We start from the raw sequence: 24,035 nt of genomic DNA, 5'->3' as shown, positions 1-24,035 counted from the left end.
TCCTGCTGCAAGGATGGCCTCCCCGCCCTGTGCTCCTGCTGCAAGGATGGCCTCCCCGCCCTGTGCATACATGTGAAATTTAATATACACATTGCCACCCTTAAAAAAAAAGATAGTTGCATGTAACCAAAGTGGCAAATGGAGGTTCGAGGAATTGCAATGGGAAATAACTACGGATTAAGGTGCATGGCTTGTGGCCCGCATATACAGCTGAAGATGTTAAATTTCTGTTAAGAGATTAGCGCCTGTGAAGATATGTTCTTCATCCAAGTGTACAGACCTCCTCAATTCTGCTCACAGACACTACGGGGATAACCATGAACCCAGTATTAAGGACCTCTGAAATGTAATTACATATGCAAGATTATGAGTATTTTTATGCAAATTTTAAGTGCATGTCTGTGTATATACATAAATATATGATGTAATATACAGAAATATACATAAATAACTCCATTATATATGAGACTTTAAGCATAATTATGCATATTTGTTAATTTTCTCCTAAAAATTCCACCCATTCATTCATTTATAGTCTTAATAACACTTTGACTTATTATGTATGTAGTGTGTGATATATTGTGTACATAGGGGCGGGTAGGTAGGTATGGGTGGACACATGCCATGGTACCCCTGTGGAGCTTAGACTGTACTTCTTGGAGTCAGATCTCTCCTTATACCTTCACATGGGCTCTGGGTTTATTAAACTTAGTTCATCAGGAGTAATATTTAACCTTTTAAATGATCTAATATTTATACCAATAAAGACACTGGAGGTGGGAACTGAGGTAAAAAAGCTGCTAGCTCAGTGAGATAATTTTATTCTCTGAACTATAGACAAAATATCTACTTACAGGCCTGATTCTACAATTAAACTGCCAACTCTTTAGAAATCTTTTTCTATCTATGTCATCCCACTGAGCTAGTCTATCTTTCTCTTGGGCACCTCCAAACCCAAGAGGGCTCCTTAGCTCTCTTTCCTGGAAGACGGTTTCACCTGTGTCTTGGCAGCTTCTTTTCTGCTGTTCCTGCAAGCCCAGAGAGAGACTTCCTATCTCTCACCTGGAGCTTCTTCTGTGAAGGCACGTCCAAGCCAAAGGAGAACCAAAAGGACACTGCTCTCAAAGGTCCAATAGCTATACAAGAAGTCTCTAGCTCCTCCCCTACACCCTTGGCAGGCTAAACCATGTCACAGTCATGGTGTGTGGAGGTTCCAAGCCAGGTCAGTATGGGCCAAACCGTTTCACCTTTACAGTGGTACAGCTCCAGGCCATCCAGTTGATTTTGCCCCAGATCATAGAGCAAAGACCACAAGACCTCTCTCAAGCAGCTTGGAATAGGCAAGGAACCTTCCATCTCTGGCTTTCTTATCTACGGAGGCCTTTAGAGGCACACCAAACTGTATCTTGACAGGACGCATCTAATTGCATCTGACAAATGCAAAATCTTTCTAAGCTTGTATATTTTGATCACAGTTAGGTTTTGTATGTATAATAATCAAATATCCTGTAACAATCAGTTTTCATGGAAATAATATTTACCAGCTGAGCCGACTCAACTGCCCTCATCTCTGTTCTTGCTCATAACCTGGCTTACTTATGAAAGGATTTGAGCAGCTTCTATAAATACTTGAGTCAGCATAATAAAATTACAGGCAAGTGGAGAAAAAGGACAACAGATGAACATAAAAATGAGGAGACACTCTGAAATGAACATGTGAAGTTTACAGGGAATGGTTCTGTACTTTTACTAAAATAGGATAGAATTCCAATCCTAGCTGGGCATGGTGGTGCACACCTTTAATCACTTGGGAGCACAAGGCAGGATGATCAGGAGTTCGAGGCTATTCTTGGCTACATAGAGAGTTTGAGGCCAGCCTTAGATACATGGGATCCTATCTCAATACTAAACCTATTCTTTCCCTATTTTTAAGATTCTGGTTTCTAAGACTTTAATGTCAAAGATAAGAAATAATTCACTATAGACTCATGATCACATCAGTCAAATAAGAAACTGTCTGTTTCACTGTTGAAAAGTACAAGTTTATTCCATGTTGGCTTTGGATAAAATATCAGAATACTTTAGAGGGCACCTTTGTGCAGAGTGTATCTGTTTCTCGCTGTTTGTGGGGCTGGGCAGGGGCACTGGCACAGCTGGGTTCTGGTGAGTGTTCTCTTCCCAGCTTGTAGATAGCTGTCTTTTATCTATGTTGTATCACGCTCTTGCCCAATTTGGTTTATAATGCTGCTCTGTGTAACAAAATTCACAGTGCTTTTATTGCCATGGGACTACATCTTCCAACCCCTCAGTACCAAACAAAGACATAATTCTGTGGGCCTTAAGATGTCTTTTGAGACTTTAAGGAATTTATTTACTTAGTTTTTTTTTTAATGTCACCTGTCTGTAGGCACTTAAGCCCTGAAATTAATATTAGTGATTCTAACTTTGTTATAGATTAATGTGAACCCACAATGACAATGCTCCACATTGGATTCTGCACGTAATTTCAAAGACCACAGTCATCCACAGGGTCTGCATCTAGGAAGAAGAGCAATGGATATGTCTTTAAAAATAGTTCATAAATAATGCTGGTCCTAATACCATTTGGGTTGAGAAGCAGTCGCTTGGATTTAATGTTCCTGGCAGAGACAGGAATGTGGCTAATTCTGTGCTGCAGATTAAAGAAAACACTCCAGCAGTCTGGAGAACAGGAAACTCAGAGGCACCTTTAAAAAACACCACACTCATGTTTCAGGGTTGGAGGAGTGCCTGGATCATGTAGTCTCTGGTGCTGGAAACTCTCACTCTCCTTGGAATACAGCTCAGATTTCTGGTTGCTCTTACTGTCTGGCCCCAGGAGATGACTTCTACAATGTAGACCTCATTGCTGTATCAATGACTTCCTGCATCCCCATCAGTTCTTATAGTACATGCTGAGGAGGGCAAGGCCCAGGTAAAGGGAGGACCAGCATGTTCCTTACGATGTAGCAGACACCACAGGTTTCCTAGTTTGTAGGCAGCAGGGATGTATACTGTTCTGGAAAGATCTCAATCTCCATCCCAGGGATGTGGTGTTACCATAGGTTCCCAACACAGCAAGTGTCCAAAGAATGCACCTGCAAAAGCCCTACTTGAAACTCTTTGAGACAAGGGCTTGCCCATAGGTGAACTGCATAAGTCCATAGACACATACTGATATGATGTAAATGTACTTTCCATGTATATTATTCTTGGTGTTGGTGTTAGGAGTCGAGCCTTTAGGAGATGGGCTAGTCATGAAATTCATGAATATGCTAACGCTGTTCTAGGGAATGGGTTTGATGTCTCAGATGTGGATTTATGGTAAAAAAGATGAGTTTGGCTTCATTCATTGTTCCTGTCTTGAGTCTGTGTGTGCGTGTGTGTAGTACTCTGCGTTGTTATGACTAAAATCTCATGCCACTTCCGGAACTTTCCAGCTTCCAGAGCTTATGAGACAAACAGACTTCTATTGTTTACAAATTCCCCAACCTGTGGTATTTTGTTATAGTACCAGCAGACAGACTGAGGAGCCCATATGGTCCACACTTGGTACAATGATTTTTAGCCTGGGAGACTGGCATAGCTGAAATAACGTGTATTTCAATTATAACCTGTTCAGCACAGTGAAATACTTTAGCTGCAATTGGTAGAACTTTTTGTACCTGCCCCAAAATAATTAACTGCAAAATACATGCTTCAGTAAGTAGCTGAGTTAACTTGCTTTATGGACTTACTGATTATCAACCAGTTACACGTGGAGCAGAGTCTAACAGAGAGGACAACTTTGGGCTTGGGATGGTTGCTCTGTGCCTTTTCTTCACGGTTAGGTGTCAAGGCCATTTCATTAAACCAATTCCTTGCTCATAACCATTGTTTTTTATGGTTTATGTGACCAAATATCCAGCTATAGCCTTTTATCTATATTATGTTATTGCCGAAAAGTGGTGTTTACTGATCATGTAAGAGAAAAATAAGCGATTAAGGAACATGAAATGTCTGTCTTCGCAAAGCTCATGGGAAATGGAAGATTTATATGTCACACACATATACATAATTTGATACACATATGCATATCTAAGCATATATGACATATATGTATATATAATTTATTTTTGCTTTTTGTTTCTATGTTTAAGACAAGGTCTCACTGTGTAGCCTAGCCTGGCCTGGAGTTCACCTGTATTCTGGGCTTCAAACACAGCCAGGAATCCTGGGATTACAGGAGTGAACCATCATCTTGACTGGATTTATATTTAGGAGGGGTTATACTCTGCTGGCTTAGGAAAGGAGCGCACATTTCTCAGTAACTAGCTTTGTACACTTTTCTGAGTACATGTGTGTGTACGCATGTACGTGTGCCTTTCTGAGGATTAAAAATAGGGCCCTACTGATGTGAGACAAGTGTTGTAACACGAAGCTACACTTTAGCCTTATTGTTTCTATTTGAATTAGCTGAAGAATATCTCCTGAGGCTTAGTGAGGTGTCTTAACTAGTCATACATCTATGTTTAATTTAGTTTTGCGTTTTGTGTTTTTTTTTAATGGATATTTTATTTGCATTTCAGATGTTATCACCTTTCCCCATTTTTCCCCTCCACCCAGGAACACCCTATCCCATCACCCCTCCTCCTGCTACTATGAGGATGTGTCCCCACCCACCCATCCACTCCCACCTCCCCACCCTTGAATTCCCCCACACTGGGGCATCCAGCCTTCACTGGACCAAGGATCTCCTCTCCCACCTATGCTTGACAAGGCCATCCTCCCCTACATATACAGCTGGAGCCATGGGTCCCTCCCTAAGTGCTCCCAGGCTGGTGGTTTAGACCCTGGGAGCTCTGGTTAGTTGGTATTGTTGCTCTCCCCATGGGACCACAAACCCCTTCAGCTCCTTCAGTCTTCTCTCTAACTTCTCCATTGGGAACCCCATGATCAGTTCAATGGTTAGCTGTGGGCATCCTCCTCTGTATATGTCAGGCTCTGGCAGAGCCTCTAAGGAGACAGCTATATCAGGCTCCTGCCAGCATGCACTTCCTGACATCTACATCAGCGTCTACCTTTGGTGACTGCACATGGGATGGATACCCAGGTGGAACGGTCTTGAGACGGCCCCTCCTTCAGTTTCTATCCTATACTTTGTTTCCATATTTGCTCCTATGAGTATTTTGTTACTCCTTCTAAGAAGGAACAAAGCATCCACAATTTGGTCTTCTTTCTTCTTGAGCTTCATGTGGTCTGTGAATTGTATCTAAGGGATTCCGAGCTTTTGGGCTAATATCCACTTATCAGTGAGTGCATACCATGTGTGTTCTTTCGTGACTGGGTTACCTCACTCAGGATGGTATTTTCCAGTTCCATTCATTTGCCTAAGAATTTCATGAATTCATTGTTTTTACTAGCTAAGTGATACTCCATTGTGTAAATATACCACATTTTCTGTATCCATTCTTCTGTTAAAGGACATCTGGGTTCTTGCCAGCTTCTGGCTATTATAAATAAGTTTGCTATGAACATAGTGGAGCATGTGTCCTTGCTATATGTTGGAGAATATTTTGGGTATATGCCCAGGAGTGGTATAGCTGGGTCCTCAGGTAATGCTATGTCCAATTTTCTGAGAAACTGCCAGGCTGATTTCCAGAGTGGTTGTATCAGCTTGCAATCCCACAACAACGGAGGAGTATTCCTCTTTCTCCGCATCCTGGCCAGCATCTGCTGTCACCTGAGTTTTTGATCTTAGCCATTCTGACTGGTGTGAGGTGGAATCTCAGGGTTGTTTTGATTTGCATTTCCCTGATGACTAAGGATGGTGCACATTTCTTTAGGCGCTTCTTGGCCATTCGAGTTTCCTCAGTTGAGAATTCTATGTTTAGCTCTGTACCCTACTTTTAATAGGTTATTTGGTTGTCTGGAGTCTAATTTCTTGAGTTCTTTGTATATATTGATATTAGCCCTCTATCTGATGTAGGATTGGTAAAGATCTTTTCCCAATCTGTTGGTTGCTGTTTTGTCCCATTGACAGTATCCTTTGCTTTACAGAAGCTTTGCAATTTTATGAGATCCCATTTGTCAATTCCTGATCTTAGAGCATAAGCCATTGGTGTTCTGTTCAAGAACTTTTCCCCTGTGCCCCCCAAGTATTCGAGGCTCTTCCCCATTTTCTCTTCTATTAGTTTCAGTGTATCTGGTTTTATGTGAAGGTCCTTTATGGAACTTCCCCCCAGAAGTTCTTTTTTTGTTGAGAATAGTTTTCGCTATCCTGTTTTTGTTGTTATTCCAGATGAATTTGCAAATTGCTTTTTCTATCTCTATGAAGAATTGAGTTGGAATTATGATGGGGATTGCATTGAATCTGTAGATTGCTTTTGGCAAGATGGCCATTTTTATTATATTAATCCTGCCAATCCATGAGCATGGGAGATTTTTCCATCTTCTGAGATCTTCTTCAATTTCTTTCTTCAGAGACTTGAAGTTCTTGTCATACAGGTCTTTCACTTGCTTGGTTAGATTCACACCAAGGTATTTTATATTATTTTTGACTATTGTGAAGGGTGTCATTTCCCTAATTTCTTTTTCAGTCTGTTTATCTTTCATGTAGAGGAAGGCTACTGATTTGTTTGAGTTAATTTTATATCCAGCCACTTTGCTAAAGTTGTTTATCAGGTTTAGGAGTTCTCTGGTGGAAGTTCTGAGGTCACTTAAGTATACTATCATATCATCTGCAAATAGTGAAATTTTGACTTCTTCCTTTCCAATTTGTATCCCTTTGACCTCCTTGTGTTGCCTAATTGCTCTGGATAGGACTTCCAGTACTGTATTGAATAGGTAGGGGGAGAGTGGGCAGCCTTGTCTAGTCCCTGATTTTAGTGGGATTGCTTCAAGTTTCTCTCCATTTAGTTTGATGTTGGCTACTGGTTTGCTGTATATTGCTTTTACTATGTTTAGGTATGGGCCTTGAATTCCTTATCTTTCCAAGACTTTTATCATGAAGGGGTGTTGAATTTTGTCAAATGCTTTCTCAGCATCTAGTGAGATGATCATGTGGGTTTTTTCTTTGAGTTTGTTTATATAGTGGATTACATTGATGGATTTCTGTATATTGAACCAACTCTGCATTCCTGGGATAAAGCCTACTTGATCATGATGGATAATTGATGTATTCTTGGATTTGGCTCGCTAGAATTTTATTGAGTATTTTTGCATCGATGTTCATAAGGGAGATTGGTCTGAAGTTCTCTTTCTTTGTTGGGTCTTTCTGTGGTTTAGGTATGAATGTAATTGTGGCTTCATAGAATGAATTGGGCAGTGTTCCTTCTGTTTCTATGTTGTGGAATAGTTTGAAGAGAATTGGTATTTGGTCTTCCTTGAAGGTCTGATAGAATTCTGCACTAAAACCATCTGGGCTTTTGTTGGTGGAGAGACTTTTAATGACTACTGCTATTTCCTTAGGGGTTATGGGACTGTTTAGTTGGTTTATTTGCTCCTGATTTAACTTTGGTACCTGGTATTTGTCTAGAAAACTGTTCATTTCATCCACATTTTCCAGTTTTGTTGAGTATAGGCTTTTGTAGTAGGATCTGATGATTTTTTGAATTTCCTCAGTTTTTGTTGTTATGTCTCCCTTTTCAGTTTTGATTTTATTAATTTGGATACTGTCTCTGTGCCCTCTGGTTAGTCTGGCTAAGGTTTATCTATCTTGTTGATTTTCTCAAAGAACCAGCTTTTGGTTTTATTGATACTTTGTATAGTTCTTTTTGCTTCTACTTGGTTGATTTCAGCCCTGAGTTTGATTATTTCCTGCTGTCTACTCCTCTCGGGTATATTTGCTTCTTTTTGTTCTAGAGCTTTCAGGTGTCTTGTCATGTTGTTAGTTTATGCCTTCTCCAGTTTCTTTTTGTAGGCACTTAAAGCTATGAGTTTTCCTCTTAGCACTGGTTTCATTGTGTCCCATAAGTTTTGGTATGAAGAGCCTTCATTTTCATTAAATTTTTAAAAGTCTTTAATTTCTTTCTTATTTCTTCCTTGACCAAGTTATCACTGACTAGAGCATTGTTCAGTTTCCAAGTGTATGTGGGCTTTCCCTTGTTTTGTTATTATTAAAGACCAGCCTTAGAGCATGGTGATCTGATAGGATGCAAGGGATTATTTCAATCTTTTTATATCTCTTGAAGCCTGTTTTATGACCAATTATATGGTCTATTTTGGAGAAGGTACCGTGAGATGCTGAGAAAATCCATTTGGTTCATTACTTCTGTTGGTTTCACTATGTCTTAGTTTAATTTCTGTTTCCATGATCTGTCCATTTCTGAGAGTGGGGTGTTGATGTCTCCCACTATTATTGTGTGAGGTGCAAGGTGTGCTTTTAGCTTTAGTAAGATTTCTTTTATGAATGTGGGTGCCCTTGCATTTGGAGCATTGATGTTCAGAATTGAGAGTTCATCTTGGTTGATTTTTTCTTTTGATGTGTATGAAGTGTTCTTCCTTATCTTTTTTGATAACTTTTGGTTGAAAGTCGATTTTATTTGATATTAGAATGGCTACTCCAGCTTGTTTCTTGGCACCATTTGCTTGAAAAATTGTTTTCCAGCCTTTTACTCTAAGGTAGTGTCTGTCTTTGTCACTGAGGTGCATTTCCTGTATACAGCAGTATTTTGGGTTCTGTTTACATATCCAGTCTGTTAGTCTAAGTTTTTTTATTGGAGAATTGAGTCCACTGTGTTAAGAGATACTAAGGAAAAATGATTGTTGCTTCCTGTAAGTTTTGTTATTATAGGTGGAATTATGTTTGTGTAGCTATCTTCTTTTAGGTTTGTTTGAAGATTATTTTCTTGCTTTTTTCTAGGTTGTAGTATTGGTTGTAGGTCCTTGTATTGGAGTTTTCCATCAATTATCCTTTTTAGGGCTGGATTTGTAGAAAGATATTGTGTAAATTTGGTTTTGTCATGGAATATCTTGGTTTTTCCATCTATGGTAATTGTTTTGTTGGGTATAGTAGTCTGGGCTGGCATTTGTGTTCTCTTAGGGTCTGTATTATATCAGTCTAGGATCTTCTGGCTTTTATAGTCTCTGGTGTGAAGTCTGGTGTAGTTCTTATAGGTCTGCCTTTATATGTTACTTGACTTTTTCCCTTACTGCTTTTAATATTTTTTTGTTTGTTTTGATGTTTTGATTACTATGTGACAGGAGGAATTTCTTTTCTGATTTAGTCTATTTGGTGTTCTGTAGGCTTCTTGTATGTTTATGGGCATCTCTTTCTTTAGGTTAGGGAAATTTTCTTCTATAATTTTGTTGAAGATATTTACTGGCCCTTTAAGTTGGGAATCTTCATTCTCATCTATACCTATTATCCTTAGGTTTGGTCTTCTCATTGTGTCCTGGATTTCCTAGATGTTTTGGGTTAGGAGTTTTTTGCATTTTGGGTTTTCTTTGACAGTTGTGTCAATGTTTTCCGTGATATCTTCTGCACATGAGATTTTCTCTTCTATCTCTTGTATTCTAATTGGTGATACTTGCATCTATGACTCCTGATCTCTTTCCTAGGTTTTCTATCTCCAGGGTAGAAAACCTAGAAAAGAGATTTCCTTTGGGATTTCTTTGTTGTTTCTACTTCCATTTTTAGATCCTAGATGTTTTTGTTTAATTCCTTCATCTGTTTGGTTGTGTTTTCTTATAATTCTTTAAGGGATTTTTGTGGTTTTTCTTTAAGGGCTTCTACCTGTTTACCTGTGTTGTCTTGTATTTCTTTAAGGGATTTATTTATGTCCTTCTTAAAGTCCTCTATCATCATCATGAGAAGTGATTTTAAATTTGAATCCTGCTTTTCCAGTGTGATGGGGTGTCCAGGGCTCACTGTAGTGGGAGAACTGGGTTCTGATGATGTCAGGTAACTTTGGTTTCTGTTGCTTATATTCTTGCGCTTGCCTTTCATCATCTGGCTAACTCTAGTGCTACCTGCACTCACTGACTCTGACTGGAGCCTGTCTCTCCTGTTATCTTGCTTGTGTCCGAACTCCTCAGAGTCCAGCTGCCTCTGTGATCCTGAGCTCCTGAGATCTTGAGTGGAAGTGCTCCTGGGACTCAGGCTGCCTCTGGGATCCTGAAGTCCTATGATCCTTGTCGTGTTAGAGCTCCTGAGAATCCAGCTTCCTCAGCTGCTCTGAGTGTAGTGGATTCTCCACTGCTCTGAGTCTAGTGGTTCCTCTAGGATGGGTCAGGATATGGTGTCTTCAAGGGAGCAGCCCAGCTAGAATTCTGCTGCTCTGAGCACAGTGGTTCCTCTGTTGCTCTGAGTATAGTGGTTCCTCTAGGATGAGTCAGGACATATGTTATGTCTTCATGGAAGCAGACCAGCTAGGAGTCAGCCCCAGCAGAAAGGGCCGAGAGGGGCAGAAGGGGAGTGGTATTCTGGAGGGTGGGGTTCAGATAGGTGAGGGGTCCTGAGTACCCCAGGCTCCTTGCTGCTGCTCTAGGGCATAGGGTTGTGGGGGAGGGTTCTTACCCACTGCTCTGAGTGCAGTGGTTCCTCTAGGATGGGTTGGGATGTGGTGTCTTCACAGGAGCAGACCAGCTAGGAGTGTTTTGTGTTTTAATGTGTGGTAGTGAAATAAACAATTCGTTCTTGCATTGGAAGGAACACAGAACACCGCCCACGCCCGTTCCTTACTTTCCTTGCTGCAGGCACAAAAAATACCTGACAAAATCAAAGAAGAAACAGTTGATTTGGGCTGGTGGTTTGGGGACCAATCCATCATGGATTGGAAGGCGGAATGACAGAAGCCCGAGGCAACTGGTCATGTTGTGCCCACAGTCAGGGGGCAGAGAAATGAATATTGAGCCTCTTTATGCAGTCTGGAATCTCAGCCTGTGGCAGGGCACTGTCCATATGCAGAGCGGGTCTACCTGTCTCAGTTAAGCATGTTTAGAGACTTCCTCACAGGTAGATGCCCTCGGAGCAAACTAATAGGTACAATTAGCCATCATGGAAGAAATGCCTTCTACCTTGCAAAGGGTGTTTGGAAAGTCATAGACATGCTTACGAGTCTACACTGGCCCTGGTTGCCTAAAACTCTTAGAGAAATGGGTCTTCTTCATGTTTTAAAAACTGAGCCAAGCAATGAATTTGATAAACAATTGAGGCACAAAATTTGACTTTTGGAAAAAAAAATCACTTAGAAAGCTCACAATTTTCAAGAGAGAGAGAGAAAGAAAAAAACAAAATAAACAACAACAACAAAACCAGACTACTTTGCCTGAGTAAAAACATGCTCTGCAGACCAGGGGGCAGTGGCAGATCTGAAGATGCCCACCTCTTACTGGTTGTATGGACAGGGCAGCCTCCTTCAGCTTCACCTCCTGCTGTGCTGGGGCTGACAACTGATTAAAACAAAACAAAACAAAACAAAACAAAACAAAACAAAACAAAACAATCAGGGTCTGGAGAGGTGGCTCAGTGGTTAAGAGCACTGACTGCTCTCTCAGAGGTCCTGGGTCTGGTGTGTCTGAAGACAGTGACAGTGTATTTACATATATAAAATCTTAAAAAAAACCTAACAAAACAAAACAAAAAGCCACTCATGGAGGATTGGTCCTAGCTATAGGAGGTGAACAGCAGCGTCGGTGAGAGCTGTCTATAGCAGCGTGCTGCGTCTCTGATTCTGGGCATGCGCACATATGTAACACTGGTAAACGCCATTAGGTATCTTTTTCTGCCCTAAGAAGGGAATATGCGCAGTTCTTGCTTTTTAAAAAGGAAGTTTTATTTTCCTTTTCTTTTGCCTTCTTGGGGTTGTGAGTCAGTTTTAGCCGAGCATAGTCTTCTATGGATAAATAAAGATATCCTCTTGATTTGGGAATACGAAAGTGACTCTACCTACTCCTGAGTCCTGAGCAGCTTGCGAAGTTAATGTTAAGCTTCTGGCTTCAAATCATTTGAAAGTACTAAGGGTTTTTGTTTTTGTTTTTTAATGTAAATCAAGTGTAAAGGGCAGTTTTTTTTTTAAAGGAAAATTTAGAAACAGTTAAGTCAAGGGGTGTGTATTAGAAAGCTTTTAAGAACAGACTTAGTGTGTTCCCAAAACTTTCGTCTTGGATGAAAATCGAATAGTTCTTTAAAACTGTTGGAAAGTCAGGTGCTTTGGTGCCTAACCGCAGTTCTTAGGAGGCAGGAGGATTATAAATTGGAGGCTTGGCTACTAAATGAGTTCAAGGCCAACCTAGGCTACAAAGTGAGACTTAAAACAAGAACTCCCCGTTCCAGAAGTAAAAATTGAGTCATAGGATCACAAATCCTGTATTTTCTTATGAGTAGTGGATCTTTTTCAAATGTAAAGATTTACTTTATTTCTATTGGGGAAAGGAATAGGGTAGATATAACTGTTATCCAATCTGCTGTCCACTGTGTACATACATACCCACATACATACATATACATACACACCAAAAGTTTCCCCCCAAACAAAAAACCACCCTCAAACTGTACCAAAACTTCATATTTTGACCAAAAGAATAGATCCGGGGAAGATAGATTGTGGGAAGAATTGCAGAATGCAAAATCAAATGATGGAGAAATGCTGAGCAAACAGCATCATTAATATACAAAATATTTATATTACTGAACTAGTAACTGGTGATGTTCTCCATGTCTGTAAAACTTTGGAACAACAGAGCTGATTGTTAAATCTAGTCCATGCCAGCTTCCAAAACGCCGAGGATTTTAGTTAGCTTCAGATTTCGATGCTTCATCAAAATTTTCTACAGGATCTGGACCATCATCATTCTCTTCATCAATGTCTTCTGGTTTGGGTGCTTTACTATCTAGTACTTGTCGTGGGAACTGCTCAGCTAACTTTCTAAGGCTCTTTAGCCATCTTCACCAAGCTGAATTAAATATTCCAGGAAGTGTTTCTGTGATTGGTTTGGCTTCTGCATGACCAGTAATTGCAAAGGTGTTAGCGGAGAGGGAAGCTTGGACTTTGGGATTATTGAAATGAATAACTGTTCCATCGTCTTTAATCATGTTCACCTCTTCAATACCAGCTATAGTGTTCACAGCCAGTTTCTTTAGTGAGCTCTGAAGCTTTTTGTCATCAGCAGTAGTTGTCCTATGTACCGCATTCTTCTTTCTGTGAGCTGTCCCCTTTCCCCCAATCAGGACCTGAGCTTGAAGTTTGGATAACTTTTCTTGATTCATGATGTTGCTAAATCTGCAGCGGGGAGGGTCCTCCAACACCAGCACAAGGCAAGAGCAAGATGTCTGCCTCAGCTGAGACAGAGAAAGACCGTGGTGGCAGTGGCAACGCCACTGGGAGAGGCCCACGTAACGCACGACCCCACTTCCGAATAGTGGATTTTTAATTTAAATTTTCCCCTCTGCCACTTATGTAGTTGTTTTCTGAAAAAATGTGGGACTGTTCACTAAAGACATTCTTGAGACAACCTATTCATTGAGCCTCAAAGATATTACTGGTTATTGCTTTCAAGAGTATTTCTGGGTTTCTTGTATTGGTTTCCAAACACTGAAAACGAACACATGGACTTTCACCTTCCTCTGCACCACGAGCCCTCTTGTCCACAGCTTGGGTAAGAATGGATTGCTCTCTAGAACGTTACTGCTCATAGGTACCATGCTAAGCCCCATGATTACAGAATAAGGCTCGTACAGTGTCAGGTCTCTGATTCGATGAAAGTATCCAGATGTGACTCATCAGGCAGCTCAAGTACCAGCCATAAGCCCCACCCACTCAGACAGCTAAGATTAATCATTGTAGACACAAGACCTATATAGAGTCTAGCCCTGCTATGCTGTACATTTCCACAAGGTGTAGATGCAGCCAAGATGACCATATACAGAGTGGGTTCCTGCAGATTTGAGGCTAATGCATTCTGTTCCATTTTGTGAGGTTTTTTTCTTCCCCTTTTAAGTTTACAACAGTGCAAATACATATTTGTAAGTATCCAAACAACTTAATTTTCAGAAGTTTAAGAGATGCTTTACTATGGCAGAGTCAGGTCAAATGGTAAAGACAAGTCCAATGCACCTTGCCTTGTGTGCTGCGATTGTCACAGTGTGGACATAAATCTCTCCCCCTGCATTGCCTGGTGGGCCAGGAGCCTGCCTTGTGAAGGTCCAAACGTTTAAAAATGTAACAGGGTTGGGGCAAGTGGGAAAGTAGAGGACAAAATCACTATATAATATGTTCTTAGCACCCGTCTACATGCAGTCCCTCCCTCTTTTCTATGCTTGGTCTCAGGCTTTCTTGGCTTCGTCACATCCTTCCCAGAGCCCCAGTCATTCTGCTATCTTTCCCATTGTTGGCATCAAGTGTCACATACACTTAGGTGAGAAAAACTGGAGAACTTGTGTTTGTTTTTCTTCTGAATGTTGGTACACGGCACTCAAGAATCTCTACCATGAGAGACTTTAGAGCTACAGATATTCAAATACATGAGAAAGACCTAAAGAACAGAACAGCCGAACTTTACAGTGTTAGGTTATAGCTCCTTGTCCTAGTCACACTCTCTTCACTTGGTAGCCCTTTCCTGTGCTTCCTTCCTTCCTCTTCCTTCTTTCCTCAGCCTGGCCTGCTGGCTAGTCAGTCTAGTAATAACATTCCTTTTTTTTTTGTTCTTAATAAATATATGCAGAGAACCCACAGAGTGGTAGGACTGTTGGTATCTTCATATAGTGATTATTTAGAAATCTATCATTCTGAATATCAGCAAGAAAGAAAACCTTTATTGTGACTTGCCAAACTGTAGCGAAGACAAGCAATTACTAATGTGTGCATAAGTGAGGTTGCCTCTTGGGGCAGAGAATATTTGGTGAATGCTAGGCCAGCTGGGAAAATTCAGGAACTCAGAGGCATGACCAGTTACATGGCATGGAGTCTGAGAGGCCTGAGAAGAAGGGATAAATGTCTCTGCCCCTGTAGCTTAGACATGCCCACATATGGCTGATTAATTAAAGACCCTTATGGAAGTTGGTGTTGGAAATGGAGCCAAGGGACCCTGGCCACATAGAAATCAAGCGAGAAAGTCTGGCAGTCTCGGAAGAGGCAGGGGCTTCTCGTGCAGAGATCACTAGCCCACATTCTTCTCTGTTTTCTTCTCTATTGGCAAAGGGGGGGGGTATGGCTTACTGTGCAAAACTGTCCAAATAATCATCAGAAAGGACACATGTGTATGCACATATGTGTATGTATGTATGCCTAGGAGTGCACGTGCATGTATGTGAATGAAGAAGGCTGGGGACTGGGGACCATGTGGCCAATCATTCATGAGCAGTAGAGTGACAGCATATCTAGCATTCAGCGTGCACACACATACAAGTTATTTGATCACCAGAACAAACACTTTGCTATTATCTCTATTACCACTGCTGTTCTTGTAAGATTCCTTTAGTCTAGGTGTGTGTGTGTGTGTGTGTGTATTTGTGAGTGTGCATGAACACATGTGTAGAGGCCAGAGATCAACCTTGGGTTGACAATTCTTCAGGTATCTTCCACTTTGTTTCTTTGAAACAGGGTCTCTCTCTGTCTTGGAATTCCTAAGTAGACTAAACTAGAGAGGCAGAGATCCCCAGAGATCAGACAGACCCAGCCTGCTCAGATTTGGAATTACAAACACACATCACCAAGCCTTGCATCCTCCCTAACCCCCCACTCCCTGCTGTGGGTTCTAAGCAGAGAGTTCACACCCTCATGTTTACTTGCAAAGCAAATACTTTCCTGACTGAATCATCTCCTCGTTCCCAACTCCCCTTTTTCCTATTTATCTTCTACTTAATTTCAATTAAGCTTTATATAAGACAATAAAATGGATTTGTTCCCATTTTCTGTTTAGAAAGAAAGAAAAAAACTATTTTTCAAGCTACGTTTGAAAAAGGTTAAGTGACACCTGAAGAGTTTAAACTTGAGAAAAGTATTACAGGTAATTGCATCTTAAAATTGTATTTTTATTGAACAACAACAACAAAAACCTTGGGCAGTAATATCATTTTTTTTTAATTTAGAAAGATTGAGAGAATAATACCCTTCGAGGAGGTTAATATATTAGTAGTAATTTTAACAGTTTTAAACTCATGTTCAAAGATAAAATTGGACTAATTTTCAAAAGAGATCAGTCTTCATTTCTTAGGAAATCACAGTGATTACATTAAGTGCAGGCAGCCTCTTATTATTTGAAGATAATGGGAGTGTGTTGGGAGTTGCAGGGGAAGGAAGAATGACATAAATCCTTGCAAGGGCTTCACAGTTGAGATATCTTCTACCTATTTCTCTTGGAGCAGTTTATATACTTAAGGCATAACCCCACTGCAGCTTCTTTTACTGTGTTTGGCTTAAAATCCACTCAAGTGAAGGGTTAGAATGTTTTTCTTAGAACTGGAACAAAGAATTTTTTCTTTTAATGGAGTGCACAATATTGCCAGTTCTAAAGAGAATCCTGTTATATGTGAAGAACTCTGAATATTGAAAAGGCAGTTCAGTTCCTTCCTTGGATGTATTTCAGGGCCCTGTCCTGACTTCTCTATAAAATTGGACACTGGACAAGGACAGTAATGTCACGCTCATTACTCGGGCCTTTTAAATTATTCTTTCACTTTGAAATGAGCTATTGAAATTTCTGAGCGTTAAGGAAATTGCTCATGGCTGAGAGACTAAATGGATCTTTGTCTGTCATGTCAGCAGAGGCTTTCTGGAGATGGTAATGTAGTTTTCATTAGTGAAAAAGAAGACTCATTTTTCTTCAAGAGCTTTCCAAACTCAGAACAAGGAAGATAGCACTCTGTGTCTAGTCCCACCTACGCAGCAACCATAGTCTCTTCTTCCCAGAGGTGGCCAGGACCCTAGACATCGAGGATGGAAGCCTGCTGGTGTTCTGCCTGGCTGGACTGTCTGCCTAGAGACTCATATTATTGGCTGTGACTCAAGTCACACACCTGCATTTCCAAACCTTCCCCGACTAGATCTTAAACTAAACAGGAGATAAGGACCAAAGTAAAATAATAAGCAGAAAAATGATCTGGTTTACCATGCTGAGAAATTCTTGTAGAGTTGCTGGTATTTATCCTGAAATGCTGTACCTTCTGTTTGGGGAAGAAGAAGATGTAACATAAAGTCTTTCCAGGGAAGACATGGAGATGAAAGACTTTTTTGTGCATCAAATGCAAAGACAAGAACACGAAGGAAAGGTGATAACTGAGCGGTTGATACAGCTAATATGCATCTTACATCAGCACCCATAGACTTGGAGGTTCTCTCTAGTTTAGCCATGGTCATTTCAAAACGCAATTAGAAACTGTTCATCTAAAGGATGGTGTCAGGCTGCTCTGCAATTTAACACAATGAAACAAGCTTTGTGGTTTTTAACACAACCTTTGCACAATGGAGAGAGGAGGAAAAATGCTTTAGAGACTTATCTTGCATGAAAATAGGTTTCTTGCTTTAGGGTGATAGGTATGTCATGCCTATATTTAAATTTTGGCCCCAGAAGCAGTTTTACTGCTTATATGAATGTGCATAAATTTCCATTCAAACAGAAAAGATCATTTAAAAATATCTAACTCAGTGGAATGGCAGTACAAATCAAGCAGATTCATCCATGTCAGAAGAATTTTATTAATTAGAAACTGACACTGTTTACCTCATAGGAGGAAATTATTTATTATTTTTTTAGATTTATTTATTTTATGTATTTGTGCTCTATCTTCAGGTATATGTACATGCCAGAAGAGGGCATCAGATCACATTACAGATGGTTGTGAGCCACCATGTGGTCACTGGGAATTGAACTCAGGAGCTTTGGAAGAGCAGCCAGTGCTCTTAACTGCTTAGCCACCTCTCCAGCCCTAGGAAGCAATTATCTAATGTAACTGTGACTGAAACAAAATGTTTGTACAATCTGTTGTATAATTTTTAGAAAGCATATAAAGAAGGTAAGCATCCTAACCCACAAGTCCAAATGTTTGATCTAGGCCTAATTGTGAGAAAACACTTAGTCAAACCCAGCCGGAGGGATAAAGCAACCCAAACCAAAATGGTATTGTAGACATGAAATGGTACAATTGACTCTATAATAACCATGCTTTCGATACCCAAGGATTCAGCCAGAAACAGAATTGTACCTGCATAGAATGAGGAACTTTCTTGCTCTTATTTCTTATGCAAAACAGTGTAGTATTTTATTATGAAGAATTCACATTGCATTATCTAGAATACCCAGAGGTCTGAAGCACACTGGGAGGGTGTTATATGCTTCATTCTATATTAGATATTGGAGCAGCCTTGACCGTGGCATCTACAGGCTTCTGGAAATAGCTCCCTGATAGATATTAGTAATATACCCCATGTAAAGTAAGGATTGAGCTTTGATTGGACCCCGGATTTAAGATGAAATGCAACAAATTCTCTAGACCAGAAAGAACGTTATTGACACAGTTAGGAAAATTAGAATTGTATAGGCTTTTTAAGAAGAATAATCTACAATGTATACAAATATGTAGTTTAGACAATGAGTGGGTTATTGTCACTAATTTGAAACACTTTCCCACTGGCTATATTCGAGGAAAATGGATGGAAGTTCTAAGCACACGAACGCATCTTTTCTTTTAAAAATGTGTATGAGTGTTTTGTCTCCATGTGTGTAAATACATCATGTGATTCCTGCTATCCTCAGAGACCAGAAGGAGGCATTAGATTCCCTGAAATTGGAGCTATAGAAGATTGTCAGCTACCATGTGGGTGCTGGGAACTGGACCAGGCTCCTTTGCAAGAATAGCAAGTACTTCTAACTGCTGAGTTATCTATCTGTCCCATGTGCATATTTTCAGAGCATTTAAAAGTAAGATAGCAGGCTGTAAACCAGCTGTTCTCAACCTGTGGATCGAGACCCCTTCAGGGTTGAACGACTCTTTCACAGGGGTTACATACCAGATATCCTGTATATCAGATATTTAAATTATGATTCATAACAGTATAAAAATTATAGTTATGAAGTAGTGATGAAAGTTATTTTATGGTTGGGGGTCACCACAGCAGGAGGAACTGTATTAAAGGATCACGGCACTGGGAAGGTTGAGAACTGCTGCTCTAGACGCTGATGGCTGGGACTGAATCTTGTCCTGGACATTATCAGCTGTGCAATTTTGGTCTTTGGAAGTTAACCTTTACGTGACTAATTTTCTTTTAAAAAATTATTATTATTGTTGCGGGGGAAGGGAATATGCCAAGACAAGTGTATGGAGGTCAGACAACTTCTTTTCTGTTTAATGGGAAGGGGTAAAGGGTGGCTAGTGTCCCTTAAGGCTGGAACAGGGGTTAATGAATTAGTACAAAGCCAGTGTTTAGAATGCCCGGTATATAACAGAGAGCTTACGAGGCTGGTGGTAAAGGCCCCTGTATTAGCAGAGGGATTATTATCTCTTACAGGCTTTTGTGCATTTAATACAAGCCCCACAGGTTTCTGGCCTTTAAGAGTAAAGTAGCCCTTGTGCTGAGTTTTGTACACTCCGAACCATTCTTTTGTATCATCATGGGCTGTTCTGGTTCCCTCTGAAGCCAGCACGAGGGCAACACACAGAGTCCGCTCTGCTTCCCACTCAAGCCCACGCGAGCCTATTGCTTGGTAGTAGCTCTTGGCATCACTGCTTCCGTTTCTTATCTCCCTCTTATCGACTCCCCAGGATGTTCCGCACACATTGAAATACCTCTGGATTGCAGTTTATGAAAAAGTGGTTTGAATTTTTTTTTAACTGACTGGTTATCAGAGACATCTGCTAAGCTTATGAGACGTCCTTAAGCTAATGCAAAAATATTCTTGCAATTTCCATCCTTAGGGGAGGTCAGTAAGCCATGGCGAAGGAAGCTTGTCCAATCTAAACATGTATAGTGGGAGCCAACGATTCACATTCAGTTCTCACTCACATGTGCCTACGTTTCTCAGCCCACGACTATTTTTGAGTCCTTCCCAGAATTCTTAAGCATAAAATGCCTGTCTAATTATTTTGACATATTCCTGCTGGGCAGTTGATATTATGAGTTTTTTGAGGATGCAATTATGAACACAGGGTTATGTTTTTCTTATTCTGTCTTTCTTGTTTCTGTCAGTGTCACATTCTAAGACCCACTTGATTTGATTTATGTTACCAAGTGACTTAGGGCACCAACAGATTTTTTTTTCCAGAATTCAATGTGTAGGGCCAAGTCTCATTCCTTTAATAGAGAAGCAACGTGGATCCCAAAGATTCTTGATCCATTTTAAAATAAACTCTGTGTTAAAATCTCGTGTGCTGGTGATAAAGGGATGGATGACCACATATGTTTGCATCCTTGAATATGCCTATTTGTTTTGCACAAAATATGACATTATGAACAGAAACAAGACAGCTGGGTTACAAAGCAAGGATCGACAAGCTAGAGACACAGAGACTGTTCCTCAAAAAACAGAATCAGCAAGCTGTTCAGGTTATCTAAAGGTCAGATTAACATTTGTGTGGTTATTTCCTAGTGAACAAAACCTTTTCCTTCCGATATTTCAGCTCAAAAATAGGAAAATAGCTTCCTAAGGGGTAGAATCCAGTTGATGAGGTATTCGTTGGAAAGCTCAAAATCTTTTGAAGTTATTTGTACAAATGAGTAGGGCATGTTCTTTTCTGGGAAAGAATTCTGTACTTCTTTGTAGACAGTAAGAAACTGGGAAAGGGAGAGTAAAGTTTTCAGGGTCCAACAAGTGTCTTCTTGTCTGACATTCCTATTGTTATTCAGCCTGTTTTCCTCTGTGAAAACATCAGCACTGTACCCAATACCATCACAAAAAGAGAGCTAACTATTTTGGGTGTCAGTTTACACAGGAAAAAAATACAAACAAATCTTAACGAAAATCTCAGGAGTTTTGTTAATAATTAATGAGCCACCAGGAGCTCTTGGTAGATGCCTGAGGTGATATTGAAATTAACCCTTAGATCTGAGAAGCTCAACATAACAAACCTTTATTTCTTATCCACACAGAATGGATAAGAAATCCACGCTTCGTGCCAGTTGGTGAGGAGGGGAGGGATCTCAGCTTTGGAGTCCATCAAGGATATGGGCTGAGGCAAACTCTGCCGTCTTGTGGCACCATCTTGTCAGTAAATGCCCTCAAGGGTTTGCCACCATGGGGAAGAGAGTATGCAGTAGGCTAGTTTTCTCTGAACTGTGACACGTGTCACCTCTGCCAGGATTGTTGGCTGTAGTTTCACACGCTGCCTTTCCTAACATGCAGGAAACTGAGGAAGGAGAGGAATAGCTAGAAGCTTCAGGAGTCCTTTATTCTTGGATGACATTTACTGTAAAAGTTCTGCGTCTCTATAAAACAACTTTCCCAAATCCTTCATACACATCAGTTCTCATTCTTAAGTAGCTGAGTAATTTGAATGTTTTAGTAATAATTTAACATTAAATTGGTTATTTATTTTATTCTCTGTGTGTATGGATGCAAGCTTGCATGAATATCTGTGCACCACATGCATGCAGGAGCAGGGGTGGGTGGGGCACACGAGGGCAGCAGATTATCTGGACCTAGAGTTGCAGGTTGTTCTGGACCCATGTACTCGGCAAGAGTAACTAGTGCCATCCCCAAATTTCACATTTTAACTTACCGAGTTTAATAGGAACAGATTTAAAATGAAGGATTACTGAGAAGGATTTTGTTTACTTGCACACAGAACTGCATCTCTCAGTGTTTATCCAAAGCATCTCCATCTCCGTGACCATGTCCATCATAAGCTCACCCATCTGACACAAGAACAAGCATAGGGCCTAGGATGGAACTCATTCCTCATTAATAACAAGAAAAGCTATTATTCATTCATCAAACATGATGGACCATGTGTCTAGCACAGTGCTTGGGGCTTAGGCACAACAGGCAAAACCTCTTTTATACTTTGTGTGCTTCCTTCTTTCCTTTCTGTGTGTACAAATTCTCAGGTTCAAAACTACCACACATTACAACTCATAAGACTTTTCATCTGAAAGAGACCATTTCCTCTTGTGAAAACTGAACCTGATTTCAAAATCCAAACATTCTAAGAATGCCCTTCAGATGGATGCAGACTTCGGGCATGGATTGGGGTGGTTTAACACATTATATAGGGAAGAAAGCCAGGGACCCCAGGCTCCAGGTACACAACTAAAAACATCATCTCAGTCGTCAAACTTCTAGCTCCACTCATCCTGTCAAACTTAGCCACAGAGAGATCTAAGGTTAACTGCCAAGCAGGCCTTCCCCGGATTCCTGTCTTGGGCCATTATCAGGAAGATGGTTCCTTATTCTCCTATGACACAGTTGATGAACAAGTGTTAGGACCTTTCCCTCTGATATCAGGAATAAGGCAAAGATGTTCATTACTACTATCCAACAACATAGTATTGGAGAGGCTTATAAAAGAATTAATAAAAGCTATGATGATTTAAAAAAAAGAAGAAGCCGGGCGGTGGTGGCGCACGCCTTTAATCCCAGCACTCGGGAGGCAGAGGCAGGCGGATTTCTGAGTTCGAGGCCAGCCTGGTCTACAGAGTGAGTTCCAGGACAGCCCGGGCTATACAGAGAAACCCTGTCTCGAAAAACCAAAAAAAAAAAAAATAAAAAAAAATAAAAAAATAAATAAAAAAATAAAAAAAAGAAGAAATTAGGACTTCAAATATTTTCAGAGTATAGAATTTAACGTGTAGAATCTTAAACATGGAGTATTACCCAAATGCGGCCATTATATTAAATTGAGTATAGTTCCTCATGTAACATGAAAATAAAATGCCTAAGAAAACACATATCTCAGAAAATATATGCTACATTTCCATGGATAAGTTTACTATCCTATCTAACATCATTGGGATCAGCTAAAGAAAACATAACTAAATGAAGGGGTGTCATGTCTATTAACTGAAATCCAAGAGTGATTATAAACATATCCTACCACTCTAAGGTCACAGGACACCTGTCTTGTCTTCTAGAACTAGTCTTTTTCTTTGCATACTATGAACACTTGATTTTTGACATGGTTTCAGATAAGGATCAAATGTCATGCTTTAAGTTAATAACAATTATCCCAATATCATTTATACACTGATATATTTCGACCTACTAAACTTAAACCAGGGCGACGTGGGGAGATCCTTCCTCTCACCTTCCCACCAAAATATAAAGTCTGTTGAGCAGCCATGACTCTTAGAACTGTAGAGAGATATACAGAACTCAACAATGATGGCATAATTCTCGAAAATGAGTACCACGGATGCATGTGGAGGTTATTGAATTCTAACCCTTAAGATAGATAGAATCCCATAGTTAGAAAACAGAATACACACTCAGATCCAGCACAAACCTTTGTTTTTAAACACATTGAACTCAGACTATTTTCTCTGACTAAAATCCATGAATTATATAAATTAATAATGGAGACTTAATTTTGTATATTTCATTTTTTTGGTATTTGGGGTATGTGCATGTGTGTATGTCAGCACACACTTGTGCATGTGCTTATGAGGACCACAGGTCAGCTTTAAGAGTCTTCCTCTATCACCCATAATCTTATTTTTTTGGGACAGGGTGTCTCATTGAAACTGGGGATCCAGTTCTGACTAGATTAGCTAAAGGGCTCCCAGGATAGCCTGTGTCTTGTCCCCACCTCTATCCCCAGTTCTGGGTTTACAGGTGAATGCAGCTATGCCCAGCTCCCTCCCAGGATTGCCTGTGTCTTGCCCCCACCTCTATCCCCAGTGCTGGGTTTACAGGTGAATGTAGCCATGCCCAGCTTGTGCATGAGTTCTGGGGACTTTGAAATTAAGTTCAGCTTTCACAAGAGGAAATGGTCTTTTTCAGATGTAAAATCTTATGAGTGGTAACATAGGGTAGGTGGGAACCTGAGAATTTGTACACAAGGAAAGGAAAGAAGGGAGTGAAGACAGGAGAAAAAGAAAAAAGAAAAGAAAGGAAGGAGGGAAGGAAAAGAGAGAGAGAGAGACAGAGAGAGAGAGAGAGAGAGAGAG

The 24,035-nt window shown here is 40.3% G+C and overlaps 2 protein-coding genes and 1 pseudogene across 3 annotated transcripts in view; 1 reads left to right on the top strand and 2 right to left on the bottom strand.

Annotated features, from left to right (window-relative positions):
- Positions 1-24,035, bottom strand: part of Oprm1 (opioid receptor mu 1) — a 251,578-nt gene that overhangs the window by 3,455 nt on the left and 224,088 nt on the right. The window contains exon 5 of the transcript XR_003710973.1: positions 2,445-2,532. The gene's annotated coding sequence lies outside the window, so the exon portion shown is untranslated. The remainder of the gene's footprint in view (positions 1-2,444; positions 2,533-24,035) is intronic.
- Positions 1-24,035, top strand: part of Ipcef1 (interaction protein for cytohesin exchange factors 1) — a 142,576-nt gene that overhangs the window by 13,848 nt on the left and 104,693 nt on the right. The window lies entirely within an intron of this gene.
- On the bottom strand, positions 12,731-13,207 carry LOC114618565 (annotated as a pseudogene).

The sequence above is a fragment of the Grammomys surdaster genome, unplaced genomic scaffold, assembly GCF_004785775.1.
Source record: "Grammomys surdaster isolate TR1022 unplaced genomic scaffold, NIH_TR_1.0 143, whole genome shotgun sequence".
Lineage (NCBI taxonomy): Eukaryota > Metazoa > Chordata > Mammalia > Rodentia > Muridae > Grammomys > Grammomys surdaster.
Note: the sequence above shows the minus strand (reverse complement) of the source record. Positions and strands in the feature narration are given on the sequence as shown.